Source organism: Anser brachyrhynchus (genome assembly GCF_964034855.1).
Source record: "Anser brachyrhynchus genome assembly, chromosome: 1".
Lineage (NCBI taxonomy): Eukaryota > Metazoa > Chordata > Aves > Anseriformes > Anatidae > Anser > Anser brachyrhynchus.
In genome coordinates, this window is record NC_137694.1 from 17,460,191 (window position 1) to 17,474,115 (window position 13,925).

A 13,925-nucleotide genomic window follows, 5' to 3' on the forward strand; every position below is an offset into this window, starting at 1 on the left:
ACATGCAGCTCTTTACTTTCTCCTGAGATTTTTTCAGTGTGAAGTCGCATCAAAAAGTAAATGCTTTACAACATTTAAAGATGAAGATAATACAAAATTGATCTTTCCTTGTCTACTACTGTCCTGGTTTCGGCTGGGATAGAGTTAATTTTCTTCCTAGTAGTTGGTATAGTGCTGTGTTTTGTACTTAGGAGGAGAATAATGTGATGTTTTAGCTGTTGCTGAGCAGTGCTTACACTAAGTCAAGGACTATTCATCTCCTCCTGGTGCCCTGCCAGTGAAGGGGCTGGGGGTGCACAAGAAGCTGGGAGGGGACACAGTGAGGACCCAAACTGACCAAAGGGATATTCCATACCATACGGCGTCATGCTTAACCATAAAACTGTGAAGAGCTGGCCGTGGAGGCTGCTGTTGCTGGGGGATTGGCTGGGAATTAGTCAGCAGGTGGTGAGCAATTCCATTGTGTATCACTTGCTTTGTTTATTCTTTTGTTGTTGTTATTATTTTTTTCTAATTTTATTTCACTTTTCTTTTTTCTTTTCTTTTCTTTTCTTTTCTTTTCTTTTCTTTTCTTTTCTTTTCTTTTCTTTTCTTTTCTTTTCTTTTCTTTTCTTTTCTTTTCTTTTCTTTTCTTTTCTTTTCTTTTCTTTTCTTTTCTTTTCTTTTCTTTCTTTTCTTTTCTTTTCTTTTCTTTTCTTTTCTTTTCTTTTCTTTTCTTTTCTTTTCTTTTCTTTTCTTTTCTTTTCTTTTCTTTTCTTTTCTTTTCTTTTCTTTTCTTTTCTTTTCTTTTCTTTTCTTTTCTTTTCTTTTCTTTTCTTTTCTTTTCTTTTCTTTTCTTTTCTTTTCTTTTCTTTTCTTTTCTTTTCTTTTCTTTCCTTCCTACCTTCCTTCCTTCCTTCCTTCCTTCCTTCCTTTCTTTCTTCCTTTCTTTTTTCCTTTCTTCCTTTCTGTTCCTTCCTCCCTCCCTCCCTCCCTCCCTTCCTTCCTTCCTTTCTTCCTTTCAAGCTGTCCTTATCTCAATCCATGAGCTCTAGCTCTTTTCAATTCTCTCCCACTGCAGGGGGAGTGAGTGAATGGCTGTGTTGTTTAGCTGACTGTTGGGTTAAAACATACCTACTGTAAGGAGCTTTTAAAATAGTGCTTACTTTTTGTAATAATATGAAAATTGTAATGGATTTTGTTGTTTATATAAATTTGTTGTATGTAGCCAGCCCCCCTCCCCCAAACAAAACAAAACAACCCACACCTTATTGTCCATATTAAAAAATAAATTTAGTTGCTACTCTACCTACAGTTCCAATTTAACTCTTTCATGTTCTTGTGATTTTTGTTAAAGTTTCTAAAAATACTATTATGACTAACATAAAGTTTTGAATTAACTGTTCAAAATTATGATCAAAATTATTTTGAGCTTTCTGAATGTCAGAAAAGTTATTTCTTCATTTACATTAAATTTTCTTGGCAGTTTTCAATAGTTTTTTAGTATATCTAGGAATCATTTATAAATACACGATATTTGTGTGTCCAGGGATATCGAACACAGACACTTTATTTTAACAGGATTTTAATGACAGGCCTCTAGATCAGTATGCTATGTATAGTGAGTTGAAAGTGGAATGGTTTGTTGTCCTTGGTCTTTGATTGAATAACATCAAAATTCACTACTTAAATGCCCAAGAGAGAACTAATACTTTCATATGTGTAAATAATTAATATTTGTCTGATAGTTTAATTCTAGCAAATATATTTATGATGAATTATTACAGGAACTGCTTAATACTATTTGCCTATTATTGCCATTATCCAGTTAATATATTATTTGACAACTATTTTCATTATTCAAGAGCTCTATAATTAATGAAGTGCTATTATGCAAATAATGTGTTTAATGAACACCGTCAGTATTCAGTGGATAGATTCTTAATGATTTACATAATGTGCCCAACATTGCCTAATACCAAAACAATACAAGAGATGAAAATGCCCACTAAACCTTTGTGGCATTCTGGTCTTTGAGCCTTTCTGATAAGAAATTGAGGTTGCCCTAAAAAAATGCCTTCGCAGCAATTCAGAGCTCTAGTTTTTACCTGAGAAGTCCCTAAACCTCTCTTGCATTTTGAGTGATTTAAAGACTTTTGACTGCAAAGACTCGATCAATACTTCTCTCAACAGCTTAAGATTCTGACACTTAGATAGGTTCATCCTGAAGCCAGAGATAAGACAATCAGCCAATTTGGAGTTAACAGCTCCTGACGGACTTAAAAAAAAGGACAGTGAATTCTTTCCTTAATGCCCAAATGCCTGGCAGGTCTTCCTGGCAGGTCACAGGCAGAGAAAGAAGTGGATCATTCTGCTCTTAAGGCTGTCACCTTTTCAAAGAGGAATTGAAGGTGATATGCAATATCCTAAAGGAATGTCAAGGCAAGCTGGGGCAGGGATGCCACTCCTTTTCTTATGGGAAAGCATTCATGGTTTGTGTGTGTGCTATACATAATCACAGCAGCATGGATCCATACCTTTTACTATTTAGTAAAACACGTTCACTACAATTAAAACAAAACAAAACAAAACAAAACAAAACAAAACCTTAACCTTAGCCTTTACTAAAGCTCCCTTGACCACCTGTTTTTCTGTATTTACCTTCAGTAACCACATTTTTTGCAGGACTAAATTTAAAATATTTTTTCTTAATAGCTGTTTTTTTTTTTGTCATCAAATTTCCTCTATTCTTCAAGAATTTATCCACAATTTAATTTCGTTCTGAGTTTCTTCTCTGTACGGATTTCAGTTTTACAGTGTTCCCTCCCTCCCTCCGTCCTTCCCTCCTTTCCTACAGTGCTCTTTCCCATCTAGGTACTTAACACTTTCTTCTTTACTATCTAATGTAATGTAATGTAATGGAATGGAATCTAATCTAATCTATATTACACCCTGAGCATTTTTCTTGCTATTACTACCTACTTCCATCTCTCTTTCATCTCCTTCAGTGGGATCAGAACATGAATTCTGTCACTCTTTAAATATAGGGGTTGAGGATCTCAGCTGATGAGAATATGTGGATGCTGCTCTCCAAAAAGAGTTAGCTGACAGCTTTGAGTGTGCGATGACCAGAACGAGCTTTCTGAAACTACTCACTGGTATGGTGTTAAGAAAATAGCTAAAAGGAAGTATATATATTAAAAAAAAATCCTAGATGTTTTTAAGGTTATATTTAACCTTTCTAGGTTAAATATGATGGAGGAAAAGTGGCAAGAAATACACATACTAGATTAGTGTATATCTTGAAGGAACATCTTAAAATCAATTTCAATTTAAAAAAGAAGTGTGTCTATGTATATGCATACATATAAATAAATATATATAGAAATACTAGAGAAACTTCATTGTTGACAGAAGCCTTCAGGTGATGTTTAATGAGATCTTTTTCAAGTAATTTTCAAATTGCCTCCTAACTTCTTTGAGGGTTGATTTGCTAGGTTATTATGTCTGAGAACATAAAATCAAAAACAAATATTACAATTTCAGTTACAGTGATAACACAGTTTTGCCTTTTCAAGACAGAAAATGTGCAGAACCAGCAGTGCTCCAAAGTGTGCCCAAGTAGAAGCACATTAAGAAGACATTAGCAGTATGGAGTCTAGAGTTGCATGCCAAGCATGGGGGGCTCAGGGCTTGTGCTCAGGTGGGCTCAGCTCTGCTCAGACAGCAAAGGGCATGTGATTAATTTTGCGAGTATAAAAAGGAATTGTTTTGAAATTTAAATCAGAATCTCAAAGAGTGACTGAAAATGACAGATAAATCAATAGCTCTTCAAAACAGCTTCTTACAGATTCTAACAAACAGGGTTTGTTTAGGTGAGGATACATACACATACTCACACATACTTTACCAAATTCTTGTGGGATACATTTTTTTTTTTTCAAGTTGAATAACATTTTTTTTTTTCATTGCAGAAATCACAGCTGTCAAACTGTCAGTGGCCTGCAGATTGGTTGCTGTCCTACCTGTGTTTATTATAAACTTTCATGGAAATTTAGGATACCTTTAGAAATTTAGAATACCTTTAGTTAGAAGGCATATATTTACAAGTACTTTTAAATGAAAAATGAGTCCATTACTTGTAAACAGTGCATAATGGAGTTGCTATGAATAAACATGATACTTGACATGTGCATGATTGTGTCATATTTCTCTCAAAAGAATGATGTTGACTTAGAATGTAGATGGCAGCACAAAGAATATCCAAGTAAGTCAAAAACCTGACATCCAGTCCTAACATAGCTTAGCCTAACCTAGCCTATGTACATTCATAAATTTATTTATTAATTTCCTAGTGTCTGAACACCTTCCAGGGAAGTATATTTTACTGTGACTACACATCTGCCATATATAATTTGCTGTCCTCTCCTGTTCCAGGGGAGCAGAACATCTGTTGTAATAAAAAGTGGGAACTTTTACTTTTCTAGAGTTTTAGCCTTTCTTTCTTCATTTTGCAAATATACATCTTGTGACGTATTTATTAGTGAGGGCAAGATGAAACTAATGCACTCTACACTGTGGCAGCAGCAGATGAAATTTGTGATGGCAAATTTTTCTGGAGGGTGTGGGTAGAGGGTTGGGAGGGTAGGGAGTACAATCTTAGGTCATCCCCTAAGAAGTGTACATCACTTGCACAGATGAACTTTACTGTTGCAGTAGAAAGTTCTGTTATACTGGTAGACCAGAGCTGTCACTGATACTTTTCTTTTCTAATGCTATAAATTTCTGTTCTCCTGCTATCCTGCACATGGGCCATAAAAAGACCTGGAGGTCTAAGAACCTGAGCTTGGTTAGGTATTTTGTAGAATGGGCACCAAACTTATTCACATGAGGGGGCCAGATCTGACAGTTTTGTATTTGATTCATACTCCATTTGGCAAAAGTTATTAAAGTAAATAGAGCTGTAAAGGCATTGCTAATTCTGAATGGACTTTACTGTTGCTGCTTTTGTAGAGAAAACAGTAAAAGAGGTTTAGAAGGGGAGGCCTGATGTACAAGGCAACAATCACAGAATGAGAGAATATCCTGAGTTGGAAGGAACCCACAAGGATCATCGAGTCCAATGCATGGGTCTGCACAGGACTGCCCAAAAATCAGACCATGTGTCTGAGAGCATTGTCCAAACACTTCTTGAAGTCTGGTAGGCTCGGTGCTGTGGCCACTCGGTGCTCGTTGCTGTGACCACTGCCCTGGGGAGCCTGTCCCAGTGCCCGACCACCCTCTGGTTGCAGAACCTTTCCCTAACACCCAGCCTGACCCTCCCCTGTCCCAGCTCCATGCCGTTCCCTCGGGTCCTGTCGCTGTCCCCAGAGAGCAGAGCTCAGCGCCTGCCCCTCCGCTCCCCTCGTGAGGGAGCTGCAGGCCGCCATGAGGCCTCCCCTCGGCCTGCTCTGCTCTGGGCTGAACAAACCCAGGGACCTCAGCTTCTCCTCATACCTCTTGCTGTATAGATCCTTCACCATCTTTGTAGCCCTCCTTTGGACACTCTCTAATAGTTTTAGTTCTTATACTGTGGTGCCCAAACTGCACATAGTACTCCTGTGCAGAGTAGAGCAGGACAATCCCTTCCTTCGACTGGCTAGCAATGCCTTGCTTGATGCACCCCAGGGTACCTCCTGGCTGCCAGGGCACACTGCTGGCTCACGTCAACCAAAATACCAAGATACCTTTCTGCGGGGCTGCTCTCCAGCCTCTAAGGTAAGGCTGATTTATCCAGATGCTGTGCTGTATGAATACAGTTATGCTGCTGTGGTTCCAGAAGTGGGGTGTCCACTGAATGATGTGATGTGACGAATCCACCATGTGGATTTATCAGTGTGTTATTCTGTCCACAAACTCTGCTGCAAAGATTCACAGAAAGTCTGTGATCCTTATCCTTGTTCCATAGAAATTCACTAGAAAATAAGCTTGATGTGCTCATGATGTCCTCTGTTGCTAGGAGATGCATCACTTCATTTGGTGCTACTTGGAATGTCTTAGGCATCAAAGATATCACATCAAGGTATGTCAGTAACCATTGCCCAGCTGAGGATTGTGGAAAGCACTAATAGCTGAGGTCAGAATTTTGCCTGCAACATGGGATGAAATCTGTGACTCAGTAGATGAGAAATTTGACTCTTCAGAGCCTGCTTTCTGACAGCAGTGAATAATGCAAAAATACTCTTGGTGTGTGATCTGAACTGACTACATATAGATGCATCCCTAGTTAAACGATCTTTCATGAAAGCGTTGAACACAAGTCCTATGAGTAGCAGCTGAGGGAACTGGGGTTGCTTAGTCTGGAGAAGAGGAGGCTCAGGGGAGACCTTATTGCTCTCTACAACTGCCTGAAAGGAAGGTGTGGGGAGCTGGGGGTCGGCCTCTTCTCACAGGTAACTAGTGATAGGACTAGAGGGAATGGCCTCAAGTTGTGCCAGGGGAGGTTCAGGTTGGAAATGAGGAGACATTTCTTCTCAGAAAGAGCAGTCAGGCACTGGGATGGGTTGCCCAGGGAGGTGGTGGCGTCACCATCCATGGGTGTGTTTAAGGAAAGGTTGGGTGTAGTGTTTAGGGACATGGTTTAGTGGGTGACATTGGTGGTAGGGGGGTGGTTGGACCAGATGATCTTGGAGGTCTTTTCCAACCTTAATGATTCTATGATGCTATGTTATTAGGTTATCTCATTTAAGCACCAGATCCGATTTTTGTTAGCAGTATGGTTGTTTGCAGTGAATGACTGATTCCAACATGAATCACTTTCAAATCAGTGACACTTGGTTCCAAATAATTTAATCAATTCAGCTACTTCATCACTGGTTGTATGTTGATGATGAAGTGTAGTGAGTTTATAATTAATTAATGTGGGAATTCTCAGAGGGAGGAAGGAGAGGAAAAGGTTGGTGTGGAGTTTCTTACCAGGTGGTTCCCAGAGGGGGCATTCAAAACCCTTGGCATTTCATATAAATCACTAGATAGTCGTTGTATGAATGCAGAGTCTGTACTAGCACTGGGATCAAATGACTAAGGGAGTATGGACAAGTGTTTTCAGCTGTCTGAAATCAGAGGTAGGGTGGTAACAGCACAGCGTGAATGTAACGCTGGGCTGTGAATCCTAGTTTCACAGACATGCTTCTCAGTGCTGTAAGCAGACATTTAAGTCTGGCAGAGACAGCATTTTCCTTATATCCTTCTCTCCCTACCGTCTAGTTTATCTGACCACTCAGTATGCAAGGAACTGTGACCCAGACACCTCTCTGACTGTTATGTGTACAGTGCCACAGTTTACAAAACTCTTAAAATCCTGAACTACCAAGTAAGTGCAGATAGGAACATTTATGGGAATTTGTTCACAGAAGCAATACAGGGATGTCAACCTGTTGAGACTAGGGATACCCCAATGCAAATGTTTTAGGAAAAAAAAAATCCTGAAGTGACTGAATTTATATAGCTTGACTCTAAACTCAGTCTAGACAGGTATACTGTGTTGAAACAGGGGTACCAGGCCTCTCTGCTTTTAGGTCCTGCAAGGACTCTTTCAGACATGCTCTGAGTTTACAGGACCCACTTGCAAGCTTTCAGTTTTGCCTAAAAGGGTGGTGGCCTTTGCCACTCTACAAAGGCTTAGCGATATAGAAGTGTCTGCTTAGGAAGTAGGAGATTTGGGGTCTAGTGCTGCTTCTGGGGAAGAATGAACCTCTAGGAGAGTGCCCAAAATGTTGGGTTACAGGTCAGCTCCTGGAATTGAGGGCCTCTTTTCATGGAACAGGGTCAGCATGCAGTTAGGACTGCAGGATTCATGAGGTCAATGGGGAAAAATCAAGAGATTATGTCTGTATCCTAGAATTTAACTTGAGGGCAGAGTCAAGGGATTAAAAATAATTCCTGGATTATTATTATTATTATTATTTTATTCAACAGTCATTCAATATAAAATATGTTAAGAGTCTAGATAGCTGCTTCAATTTCAGGCAGAAGTATGTGTCTATAAGTGTGCAAATGCATACGCATATAGTAGACATAAGAAAGATGAATTTGCAGCATTCAAGTACATTTCTGAATTTTCCCCAAATTGATTATATGAATAGTTATTATAGAACATTACAGAAATATCTCAGTTCTGTGTCAGTCAGTTTTTCCGCAATCACAAATCCTCTTTGTTCTGTTCTTTATTTAGACTGATGGACTTGGGACTGCAACATTTACTGTAACAAATGGAAGGAGATGGACATCTATAAAGCATGGTCATATTTACCCTTCACTTTACACAGGGTGCTCCTAGAGGAGATAATACATTTTACAATCTGTGCTGGTGATGAATGGTGATGCTCTGGATACTTTCTGGTGAGAATAAAAATAACTCAGAAGTTTTATCTGTGTCTTCTTATAGTGTATTCTGACAGAACTCAGTTTTAAAAGGCAAGAAATCCCACTACTAGCAAAAGCTGTTCAGTGTTTGCTTGATTTTATTTTAATCACATGGCTAGAAAGCTTATGTACTAACATTGCAAAACAGTGACTTTTGATCTTTCTGAGGTTCGTCTGATTTCCTGTTCCAATTGTAAATTGATTGCTTTTCTTGGTAAAATTAGCACATTGTTATTTTACAGGCAAAGAGCAACGGTTATTCTTTCCTGATAACTTGTTGTCTGTTTATTTCAAGCTCAGCAATAGTAGACTATAAATCACAAAGCACCAAATTTAATGCTAGCATGCAGCTAACAATACATAATAATTATTTGTTCAAACGTATACAATGGACACATGTACCTCTAAGAGAAGTTAACATTACTTCCTTGGCAACTGCTTGTTTTAATTACTTCCCTATAGGCCATATGAAGAAAACTGGAATATTAAAGTGAAATTTTTACTGTGTATCTCCATGGAGGCAAAGCAAAATATGTTCCTTGAAATCACATCCTTGAAATAATTGTGTATGTGTTTGCAGCACTGACTACTGTTAGGAGCAGTTTCAATGCAAGAAAACTATCAAATAGAAATATCTCAAAGTAATTTACTAGCCATCACGGGTCTGGTTTTATTGCTTATCATAAAACTACACTGCAGCTGTTCAAGACAAGAATGTATTCAGTTTGTCTCTGTAAAGGTATCTGCAAAACTCGATCTTATGTAGCTCTTCCATGTTGTAGAAAAAATGATTATTCCAGGTTCCTTGTATCCAAAATCAGACGCAAGTGTTTTGCTGCTGTTAAGAATTTCTTATTGCTCTGCGGATAAAAGTGCTTATATCTAGATTGCTATCATAAGAATGGAAGAGGCTTTTGAGGCAGTTGAGTTCACTTCCCTGCTATCACAGGCTACGCATACCCTAAAGAGTGCCTCTGAGTGCTGGCTCTTGGTACGTGCTCTGGCTGAATACCAGCATCATGCTGGGACAAGATGCAAATGTTCACCTCCTGTCAACTTCTTGCTTTCTTCAAGAAGGAAGTTGACTGAAAAGGATTTTAATGTGTTGCGGCTAACATTTTCAGAATGAACCACTCAAAAAGTAAAAGGCTGCCTGTGCAGCTTTTATCTTATATATCTTAACAGTCTTTTACAAGAGAGTTAGTGAATAAATAGTATGGCTATCTGAATTGCTCAGTGAGTGGGCCCTGACCTACTCAAATTCTGCATCCAGAATTACAACTTTCCCTCTTGTACTTTCTCTGCTATTATCATCACACCACCTGTTATTTTGCAAAACAAACAATTCAAAAAACATTCAAAAATATTTTTCAAATGAAGAGTTTATCTTCATAGTCTAAAACAAAGTAACGTTGTAATGCTGACTCTGTTTCATTTGCAAAGAACTGAGACACAAAGGACTGAAGAACAACATTCACTTAAGAGTCTAGACTATATTATAACTTGATTGTTTAGATCATGGTTCCAGCCAATGTCAAATAGATCCATGAGAATCATACAATCATAGAATCATTAAGGTTGGAAAAGCCCTCCAAGATCATTGGGCCCAACCATCCCCCTACCACCAATGTCACCCACTAAACCATGTCCCTAAACACTACACCCAACCTTTCCTTAAACACACCCATGGATGGTGACGCCACCACCTCCCTGGGCAACCCATCCCAATGCCTGACTGCTCTTTCTGAGAAGAAATGTCTCCTCATTTCCAACCTGAACCTCCCCTGGCACAACTTGAGGCCATTCCCTCTAGTCCTATCACTAGTTACCTGTGAGAAGAGGCCGACCCCCAGCTCCCCACGGCTTTTGTAGAGAGCAATAAGGTCTGCCCTGAGCCTCCTCTTCTCCAGACTAAGCAACCCCAGTTCCCTCAGTTGCTCCTCATAGGACTTGTGAGCATGCAACAATTCTGCATATCATGGAGGATTTTGAAAAAGAACTCACAAGAACAGTTTGAACACATTCAGGTTAAGAAACATATTTAAAGCACCATAGCTGCTCCTGTGTAATTCCAACTACAGAAAAAAGTCATTGCTAGTTAATGAATACTGAAATGATTCACCTTGTGTTAGAGAAGAAATCTGACAGTGACTGGTCATTACAGACTATCGTCTTCAAGGTGGCATTCAACTGATTGGTGACTACTGAAATTAAGAGAACTGGCAGGATTGAGGTTTCTGGAATTACTGAGAGTAAGAGAGAGCGATAAGATGTCTCTGTTCAGCACTTGTGGCCCGCTGTGGGGTTTTCATGGAAAGTCCTGTTCTAACACAATGTGGCCACACACATCCACCATCATCAGGAGCTGGGCTATGCTCAGGATATGCTAAATTTGATTTAACAGGTTCTGTGTGGTATGTATGAACTGAGGTACATAACTCGTCTAATCAAGAGCTGCTTTTCATATGAATAGTGAAAATCAGATCTCCTACACTTGATTTTATAAATCTGTTAGTTTCTCAAAGAGAATAAATAAGCTCAAAGACCAGAAAGGTAATGTGCAAAAATAGAATTTTTCCTCACCTCACTCTCCAAATAGGCTGAACAATTTCTGTTGAAACTTTGAAGCTTATTTCAGTCTGAGCCAGGTACTCATCATGAAAAATGTACTTCTACAGTACATACAGAGACGCAAGATAGAGCTACTGGGAAAACAGACAGCAAAATTCGGAAAAATTTGTGAAGTGCAACAATATTTTTATAGCTTTCTCTTTCTGGAGAATAGCACTTAAACACATTTACTTTGATAGAACCTCCTGGGTTTATTGCCTTATTTACATGAATATTTTCTATGAACGGTGATGCAGAAACAGTGGCTTCATTAATGATATGTGCAGTTAATTTCTTGGCACAGCATTTCTGAGGGAACCCATTGCTAGCAGTTAATTTTATGTTAAGAAAATCTGACTCCTTAGGCCAAAGTGAAAAATATATCACAGTCAGAAACAATGACTCTTGTGCAAACCTCTGTTTGTGCTAACTGTGGCTGGTTGGTCTCTCCAATATTAGAGAAAACACATCTAACTGAGCACTTAACTGATCCAGTTCAAAAACAGGAACCAAACTCAATGAAATTATTTAGGCTGTGTGCCAGTGAAATAGCAGCACAAACATTAGCTTGGCTTCAGTTGTTGAAGCTTGGAGTTATGGTCATAATCTAAACTATCTATACTAAATTTGACAACTGTGTATGAATGTGAGAAAACATCAGAATGAACCTGCTGTCTGTTAAGGAATCTGATGGCAAGATAATTTACAAACTTATTTTATTAGGAAGGGTCTAGCTAGGTTACATATGTAACCCAAGCTGGTTAATAACAGGAGGACAATTATCTCTTTCTGTTACGGATTTCTATCCCCAGAGTATTTACTATATGAACTTCAATCTTATCTTCTAGTTTCAAATTAAACGAGGTATTTTTTGTACTTATATTTCTGTCTCAGGTGAATTTAGGTCTATGAAGTCTCAATATTTCTTGGTAAAAATGATTGTGTAACTGACCCTTCAGTGAAAAGTTGTGCTCGTGCCTTTCGCATGGGGGCAGTGAAAGGCCATTTCAGAAATGTAAATGCCTTTTTTTAATGGAACCTAAAATGGTGTTACCACCCAACATGTAAAAGCTCTTTTGAATCCTTCCATACATTATTTTGCTCATGGATGGTAAAGGTATAGGAGAATAGAAATCATCACTGCGATAAAAGTGGCCAAGAATGCATTTTTTCTCATATAGAGGTCTGAAAGTCACTGAAAGCCATTTTTCTAAAACATGATTCCCTATGAAGAATTGGATTTACAACGAGACAAAGAAAAGGATTAAATAATATGTGAACTTCTGTGCCTGTCACCATGGAGTATAAATTTCTAGGATCAGTCAAATAAAGTAGAGATAAATAAAGGGTCCTTCCAACCTATATCACAGCCTGTAGCTTATAATGTCTTTTTCCTAATTACTTATCCAAATCTTACTTATTCAAAGTTCAGATTTCAAGAGTTCTTTTGTTTTCCTTGAAAAGCTCTTCCTGGTTCAAATTTTTATCTTAATTGACTTTGAAGCTTATGTGTCTTTGGTATCTGCAATTGTTCTAGAACTGTTCTTAAACAGTTTCAGTTTGCAGGAGGTCTTGCCTGCGTGGTATTCTGATCCTTCTCTCACTGAAGGTCTGTGAAAGTCCTGCAAAGAGAGGCAGGATCTAACAATAAATGAGGATGTTGGGGGAGTTAGCAGAAAATACCATCTGCAGCACTGACACTTTGTCTGTATCAGAGAAATAGATCTACCTTGGTTTGTGTCCTCCAGTCATTTTGAGCTCATCAGAGGGTCTCACATGAACAGCAGAAAAATGTTCTTTGCTTCATCCTAAAAAGACACCTCCTTCAGTTTTACTCATAAATTATTAATAAAGCTGGAGGAGATAGGATTACTAAACCAAATAAGAGGAAGATAAATCAATAGCTAAAGGGGAGATTGTGGTAGACTGTAGTCAAACTGCAGTTTTCCATTCTGATGAAATTCCTTAAGGACTAGACCTAAGCCAAATTGTATTTAATGCTTTTGTTAATGTCCATACAAAGCCATAATGATGTGCTAATGATAGGTGCATATGACACCAAGTTCAGAAAAATAATTCAATGTAGTAGGTGTAAAAACATCATATAAAAAGGACTTGATAATCTTTAGACCTGAGGATGTAGACACGAGAGAGCATTACTCAGTAGAGGTAAAGCTGTGAAATTTTCTCTGCTTTCAAGAGCTGATTAGCTAGAATCAACAAGGCAAAAGTAACTGGATATATTAACTGGCTGCAGGATGTTAGAAAATAACATTGTGAAAAGACCCAGTGTTCAATGCTAATACCTCTTGCAATGATAGATTTTTTCAACTAGAAGAAAACTGAAGCCAGAACACATACCTTCTTCCTTCTCCAGCTGTGCTACTTACAGAGGTAATGACCCCTATCCTGTTTCCAGCTGCTGATCATTTTCTTCTTCATATCATGATATGAGTGCCTTCTAACTCATTTACTCGAAGTGAGACAGGTTGTCATAAAGACTTTCAGCTGAAGATGAAAATAAGCTATCCTAGCTTAGTTTACCAGAAACAATGGAAACTCACTTGAACAACTCAGCTGGCATTGTCTAAGCAAGTGAGTCCATCAGAGTACCTCTGACAAAAAGGAGAGTACCAAATGGAATTAGTAACCTCTGCACTGGGTGTGATTAGAGGTGGAAGAGAAGGTGTAGCTGTAGCTAACAGTTTTTTGTTTTTTTTTTTTATCGTGGGTTAAGCTCGGTAGGAAGCGAAGCAACACATAGCCATTTGCTTGCTCCCTCAACCACAGCAGCATGTGGTAAGACAATTGGAAAAGCAAAAGTTAAAAAATGTGTAGGTTGAGATAAAGACATTTTAATAAGACAGAGAAAGAGAGAGAAAAAAAGAGTGCAGAAAGAAAAATATGCAAAATGTCATCACTCACAACTGATG

General features: G+C 38.4%; 1 long non-coding RNA gene across 1 annotated transcript; it reads left to right on the forward strand.

Moving 5' to 3' along the window:
• Positions 1-300: 300 nt before the first annotated feature.
• On the forward strand, positions 301-4,437 carry LOC308192264. Its single transcript, XR_013948682.1, has 3 exons — positions 301-444; positions 3,027-3,137; positions 3,954-4,437. It is a non-coding gene; the product is annotated as an uncharacterized lncRNA (long non-coding RNA).
• The last annotated feature ends 9,488 nt before the right edge of the window (positions 4,438-13,925 follow it).